Genomic DNA, 7,528 nt, shown 5'->3' on the forward strand with positions numbered 1-7,528 from the left:
GTTTGACCGACGACGTTTGACAGTTTGCTTTGACAGAAGTTGTCAAAAAGTTGGAGAGAGCGAGAGAGAAACAAGAGAGAAATGAGCATGGCGGCAGCTGTCACCCAGTCAAATCAATCCGAATTCTGAAACGGAATCTAATTAGAATCGTATACAACAACCGGTTCCGCCTTCGAACCGGTTGTTGCGTTTGAAACGGAATTAGTATACGATTCTAATTAGATTCCGTTTCAGAATTCGGATTGATTTGACAGGGCACGCGAGTGGTAAACTGCATTTAAAATGTATGGGGGAAATCAGGAAAAATTAATTATTTTGACGTAGGTAATTTTTTTATCTACTACCAGGAGAATTTTTACCCCACTCCCTTGCATGGTGTCGGAGATTTTTGAAAAAAAACTGATTTTCCTTGTATAAATTTAAATTTCTTACCACTACTCGTACAGTGCCATCTCTTAGAAATTTTGCCGCGGCGGGTATCCTATTCTCTTAACACTGCAAATATTAATCATGCAAATAACTATTTTAATTAAAAACATATAAAAAAAAATTAAATAATAAAAACCTTTAGCAGGTAAATTTCGCGCAACATTGCCTAAACGCACCTAACAGTGTATGTTTACATCCAGTTGGACATCTGTGCGCGTCGCGAAAACGTCAGCTGATGCTCAAGTGTTTTGCTGTAGTTTGCGTATTTCGCTGTTTGCGAATGAATTACGGTGCATTTTTTTTTTTGATGATGTTTCGTATGGATTCGAAACGAGTGCTGTGAAACTTGTGGACCACGTAGGTTTAGGATTGCTCGGCGTTAAACATCTGTGTTTGTGGATATCTTTCAAGACGGCATCCGTGATTCTTCTGAACGATCAAGAAGAAACAGGATAAATTTGAGAGTAAGTAGATTACAGCTGTAAAGTAAATCTTGATTGCGACAAGGATCCATTTGTTTTTGTTCACTTCTAGCCTAAACCCAGATCCAGCAGACGACCCTGATTGATACACGGATCAATAAGCTTCTGTTCGGTGCGGCTAATCCAGCCGGATTTGGCAAGTTGGCGATCCAGACCTTTCCGAAATGGTCAAACCGACTTTCAGAGGGAACCTTTGTTGACGGAGCTGGAAACAGAACCGATTTCGCGTGGATTTTTTTTTCAGAGAAAGCGAAGCATTTCGCAGCATGTTTTTGTTTGTATGTTGACATGTTTTATTGTGGAGCAACATTTGAAAGGTTGTTGTTATTTATTTTATTAACATGACTTTAACCTAGATAGATCATTCGTCACTTGCATTTGAAAGGGGTGGTCCGAAATAGATCTTACAGCATTTTTTTTTCATTTGAACACATGGAAAGAAAGGCCGTAAGAGCAATGTCGTACTGCCCTCTTCAATTGTTGCTCCAGTTATTGTCTATGTATTGCCAAGCTTTTTAGAATTTTTTCGAGATCAAACAGCATCGAAAAAAAGAGGAAAAAGTGCAAAATTGCTGACATAGATTTTTTTTTAATATTTTCAGATAAACTCATAGTCTAGGATATAACGTATTGAAGAATATTACCAGCAACCTAATGGACAAATCAGATAAGTTAACATTAAATGTAGTAAGCTAGATACTGTGCAGTTTGTTTTCTTTTTTCAGGTTTAAACCAAGAGCAACAAGATCACCAGGTGAACTGTCGATAGCCCGGCGTTGCACGACTGCTTCGTTTTCCTTCAGAAGCGGCTGCTGAAGTTACGTTAAACTTGGAACCCATCTATCCGACCGACGATTTCCACAGGATGGCGGAGATGGAGCTGATATTCGGTCAACTTTCTACCGCATTGGATGCCTCCTTGATCTGTGATTTTTTTTTCCTCTGTATAATTTAATCCTAAGACTTTTTGTGGATTTTTTTTTTTTTTTTTTTTTTTTTTTTGTGGCAAATGGGCAGTATTCATGATTGCTAAGAGTCGCAGGACTCTCGCCCTTTGCTATTAGTAAGTATCCAGCAAAGCAAAGGGTATAGCATGCATTTGATACTGTCAACTCCCATTCGGCTGTGTTCTCGTCGCTGTCATGTTGTAAACTGGAGCCGAGGGTGGTCCTGTTGTGAATTCTAGTTGGAGGTGGTCCGAAGATCATTGAAGAAGGTAGAATTCGCCATCACCCAAGACACGAAGGCACGAAGGATAGACCATGTCTTGGAGGGTGAAAGGATGATAGGATTTAGTGATAATACCACAATTTAATATTTGTCTTTCTCTCTTATTTCAGACAAAATGTCTGGTCCGAATCCAAGGTGTTGCAGAAATCTTCCACTATACAAAATGGGGTCTTCCTTCTATCATTTCCTGTATTTTGAAAAAGGTGATGCGCCGAATGTGGACATATAGTTTATCACACTTACTCCATATGGTGTGAACGTGAAATGCTGTATGTTTACAATTGGTGCATTGACTATTTTCAAAACAAGCTAGATTTTTCCTATTATTTTAAGATAAAATTTAGTAAAATCTATCTATCTATTTTTTGCTATTGCTATAACTTGTCCCTTACTTCACAAACTTTAAGTACTCTATTCTTCAATCTTGGAATCGCGATACATTGTTGTAGAAATGCAACTGCTGAAAAAATTGGTAAGAAATTTGGGCATAACTGTTATTAATATGATTAAAGGTACGTTCAATATGTTTTATATTAACTATTCTAGTTTGTTTGTCCTGTCCCATATTTCACAACTTCAGTTGTTTTCTTGTAAACTTCTCGTTACAAGTTGGTAGTTCTGTCTAGTTGCAAAAGAAGGTTTCTTTATTCTTTCTTTCTGTGTTAGTCTGTTATTCAATGTTCGATTTTATTTTACATTGTACTTATCCCATTTTTTCTCTTTTTCTCTTTCATGTACCTTGCGAGCATACGATGACCAAAAAAGTCATTGTGTCAGCCAACACACGTGTATTTTTCACAAAGCCGCGAAACAGAACAAGTATTTTTATAAGTGCGTGTATAACAATCGGTCGTTGAAGCTCAAAAAAAATGTGAGAACAATATCGCGCCGTGGTTCAGTGATAATAAGGCGAAGAAAGTAGACGATTCCGCATGAAGAATATAGCGGAAATTATGTGTTAATTGCACAATGGATGAAGGTTTGAAGTTGACACTATCAAAAGGGAATGGTAAGATGCAATAGTAATATTGCTAGGTTTGATAGTGTCAAAAGGTAAGATCAAGGAATAAGGATTATATGAACCTATATTGTCATAATTATTGTATTCACTGAAAATTCTATCCACTTTCTACCCCCAATGTGTCCTGCACTGGGGGTGCCTGGGGTAACTTCGAGTTGACCTGGGCCGCCCGAGGAATTATGTCGTAGGTGGTTCGTGTACTTCTCACTCACCTCTCCTCGCGGCAAGGTTTTCCGTAGGTCTACACTCGAACATGCAACATGGGACAGCATGAATCTTCAGCTGAAGCCGGACGAATGTATTCCGAAATTACAGAATTACAGAACTTTCTACCGCATTGGATGCCTCCTTGATCTGTGATTTTTTTTTCCTCTGTATAATTTAATCCTAAGACTTTTTGTGGATTTTTTTGTGTTTTTGTGAAATAAAAAAATAAATAAGCTATTTGACCAAAGCAAAATAAATGTTTCTAGCTCAAAATTCCGAAAATCCTTGAAAAATTGATGTTCATTCGAAATGTTACAACTATTTCCCAAAATGTAATGCGCCATGAAAAATCACTGAAATAACTATTTAAAACCATAAAAATACCATTTGAGAAATGGTGAAATCCCTAAAATATATACGCAAAAATGAACTTTCAAAAAGCATTTGACAAAGTGTCGCTAGAAGAAAAAATCAAATAGTGAATATTGCTAACAACATATATGGGGAATAGTTCACTATTTGAGAGACAGTGAGGAATTAAAAAAATGATTTACCAAATAGTGGCTATACAATTTGTCAAAATGTTGATTGAATATTTAACAAATGATTTCCAAACGGTTTTTTTCTATACGGGTTGAGCTCTCCTAAGTGTGTCAAAGTGATGATCTTGAAGTTGTGGATGATCAACCGAACCTTAATTCGATATTTTGGTATCTTTTTTGTGCTCACAGAACTGCAGTGTACGAACTGAATATATTTCAAACATTTTTTTGCGCTTTTTGAGCTCTCCAAACTGTCTTAAACCGATGATCTTGAAGTTGCGGAGGATCAACCGAACCTTTATTCGATTTGTCAATACATTTTTTGAGTTCATAGAACTTCAGTGTACCGAACTGGATATAATACATACATTTTTGGCGCATTTTGAGATCTCCAAACTGTCTTAAAGTGGTGATCTTGAAGTTGCGGAGGATCAACCGAACCATTAATGGGTAAGTTGGTTTCTATTTTGAGTTCACATAACTTCAGTGTACCAAACTGAATATATTGCAAACATGTTTGCGCATTTTGAGCTCTCCAAACTGTCTTAATGTGGTGATCTTGAAGTTGCGGAAGATCAACCGGACCTTTATTCGATTCGTTGATATCTTTTTAGAGTTCACAGAACTTCAGTGTACCAGACTGAATGCACTGCAAAAATTTTGGCGTATTTTGAACTCTCAAATGTGTCTAAAAGTGATGTTCTTGAAGTTGCGGAGAATCAACCAGACCTTTAATCGATAAGTTGGTGTCTTTTTAGAGTTATCAGAACTTCAGTGTACCGAATTGAATATATTGCAAACATTTTGGCGTATTTTAAGATCTCCAAATTGCTTTGAAGCGATGATCTTGAAGTTGCGGAGGATCAACCGGACCTTTATTCGATATTTTGGTATCTTTTTTGGGTTTCCAGAACTTCAGTGTACCAGACTGAATGTACTGCAAAAAAAATTGGCTCATTTTGAGCACTTGTGTTGTCTGTCTTGAAGCGGTGATCTTGAAGTTACGGAGGATCAACCAAACCTTTATTCGATTCGTTGATGCTTTTTTTGAGTTTACAGAACTTCAGTATATCAAACTGAATATAGTGCCAACATTTCGGCGTATTTTTAACTCTCCAAACTGTCTCAAAGTGATGATCTTGAAGTTACGGATGATCAACCGAACCTTTATTCGATATTTTGGTATCTTTTTTGGGTTTCCAGAACTTCAGTGTACCAGACTGAATGTACTGCAAAAAAATGGCTCATTTTGAGCACTACAAACTGTCTGAATTTGATGATCTTGAAGTTGCGATGGATCAACCGAACGTTTGTTCGATATCTTGTTCAATTTTTGAGCTTTAGGGAACTTCAGTGCATCAAACTGAACATATAATAAAAAAATGTACTCAGATTTGAGCTCTCCAAACTCTTTGAAACCTAAGAACTTGAAGTTACGAAGGATCAACCGAGCTTTTCTTCGATATCTTGTCCATTTTTTTAGCTTCAGGGAACTTCAGTGTATCAACCTGAACATATACCAAGAAAATTTACCAAAATTTGCGACTTCCAAACTACCTCAAAGCTACGATCTTGAAGTTACGAAGGTTCAACCGAACCTTTCATGGATATCTTGCCTACTTTATGAGCTTCAGGTAACTTCAGTGCATCAAATTGGACATCTAACAAGAAAATTTGCCAAAATTTGAAACATCAAAACTCTCCGAAAGCTAAGATCTTGAAGTTACGAAGGATCAACCGAACGTTTCTTTGATAGCTTGCCTATTTTTTGAGCTTCAAGTAACTTCAGTACAACAAACTGAACATACAACAAGAAAATTTACCAAGATTTGAGCCCTCCAAACTCTCTCAAAACAAAGATCTTAAAGTCACGAAGGATCAACTAGATCAAATCGCTCGTCATATCTCTGCGCCAACTTAGCAACGATCCGCACATCAACCAGCTCAACGCAACACCCAACTCGCCGTATCAAGTTCAGTGAACTCAACACACATCAAAACCAAAACAACCACCGCAAAAAAAAAAAACTCCCGCCAATATCGGCCGCAAACCTTGGTGGAAAACAAAATTCACCAAAATAATGAAACCGAAACGCAATAGGAAATGACATTCAGCGGAGATGATCCGCGAAAAGTGCGCGCGCATTTCACGTTTCGCGAAACTCGTGGCTAACCCTTGGCCTCCTAGCGGAGAATAGCGGAATTGCGTTTGACAGCTCAATTTATTTTGAGTTGACGTCTCAATTACGGACGTAAGAATCGAGTACCTAGTTGAGTTATTCAAGGAACTTTGATTCGAGATTTTTAATTCAGGTAAGTACAAAGCGTGTCTTCAAGTGAGTTCTGACCGGGTAAGTACAAATGCTGTCACTGTCAACAAATCTGTCAATTTCCTGTCAATCCAACACCCTTGATATCAAGGGTTACCCACTAAAAACCCTCACTCCACTCACAACTTCCCACTTCCTGCCCGCGCTTAATCACCTACACCCGCATCTACCACGTGAAACCGGACCAACCTCGTTGGCCTCGTCGGTAATTACCTCTCGTCCGAGAGGTAATTCCAAGCTCCGAGCAACACCTAACGTCTAGCGTGATCTACGGTAGTTTGCGTGGGAAGGAAGTCTCTGGCTTCCCCAAAATCCAAGCTCGCGTCTTAATTAGAATACACTTTCACTGAGCTGAGCTCAACCCTAAATTGGGGTTGCTGCGGAGATCGAACGGAAAATGACCGGAAGAATGCTCTTCAGGCGAGGCGAGTCAAACCTCAAGAGTGCGCCTTTTTGGAGGTTACGTTGAACTTGATCCGCACTGCGCGCGAGCGCAAGTGTCGTGTGAAAGGAACGCTTCGAAATTGAACCGGAAGTGGTGGGCCTTCGAGCGTCAGCTGACGCTGAGCGACGAGGGGTGCGTGGATGGAGTTCTTTGATGGACATCGAGGAGTTGGCTCCTTGAGGTAGAAATTGACAGATGGTGACAGTGACAGCTGTTGACAGGGCACACTTGGACACACTTTTTGTACTTACCCCGTTTGAACACTCTTGAAGACACTACTGGTACTTACCTTCGCTGCAACTCTCGAGTCAAATTTGCTTGAAGAATGCATTTAGGTACTTGATTCCTACGTCCGTGATTGGGAAGCGCTTAGAATTTTTTACAACATTGATTTTTAACATCGTGCAGTGTACTCGATTACTTGAGAAGTTCCTTGAATCATAGTTCGAAAAATCAAGGAGTTCAAACCAAAGGCTTCCCAATCACGGACGTAGGAATCAAGTACCTAGATCATTTCTTCAAGAAAATTTGACTCGAGAGTTGCAGTGAAGGGTAAGTACCAGTAGTGTCTTCAAGAGTGTTAAAACCAGGTAAGTACAAAAATCTGTCACCAACTCAGTGCTGTCAATGTCAAACCTAGCTTTGGTAGACCCCCCGTCGCATCAAGCCTCGATCACCGTCGAACTTAATGATCTGACGAGCGGAGATCGACCAAAACAAGCCGCAGACACCTCTCGTCGCAGACTGTTTGTTTGCTTGTTTGTTTACACACCACTCCGGCATCGGTCTGATTATACCTGATGGATGCGATGCTTGATAGGTTGCGCTTGGGGGTCGGCCGT

General features: G+C 39.3%; 1 protein-coding gene and 1 long non-coding RNA gene across 4 annotated transcripts in view; one reads left to right on the plus strand and one right to left on the minus strand.

Moving 5' to 3' along the window:
* The window catches only part of LOC6050468, an 85,276-nt gene that overhangs the window by 57,600 nt on the left and 20,148 nt on the right, over nucleotides 1-7,528 (minus strand). The gene's annotated exons all lie outside the window — the stretch shown is intronic.
* On the plus strand, nucleotides 246-1,901 carry LOC119765317. 2 transcript variants are annotated; one of them, XR_005276641.1, is made up of 3 exons: nucleotides 246-893; nucleotides 964-1,189; nucleotides 1,514-1,901. It is a non-coding gene; the product is annotated as an uncharacterized LOC119765317 (long non-coding RNA). The 2 variants fall into 2 exon arrangements; XR_005276640.1 differs by lacking the exon at nucleotides 1,514-1,901 and having other exon boundaries at nucleotides 249-893; nucleotides 964-1,268.

This window comes from Culex quinquefasciatus, chromosome 1 (genome assembly GCF_015732765.1).
Source record: "Culex quinquefasciatus strain JHB chromosome 1, VPISU_Cqui_1.0_pri_paternal, whole genome shotgun sequence".
NCBI classification, from domain to species: Eukaryota; Metazoa; Arthropoda; class Insecta; order Diptera; family Culicidae; genus Culex; species Culex quinquefasciatus.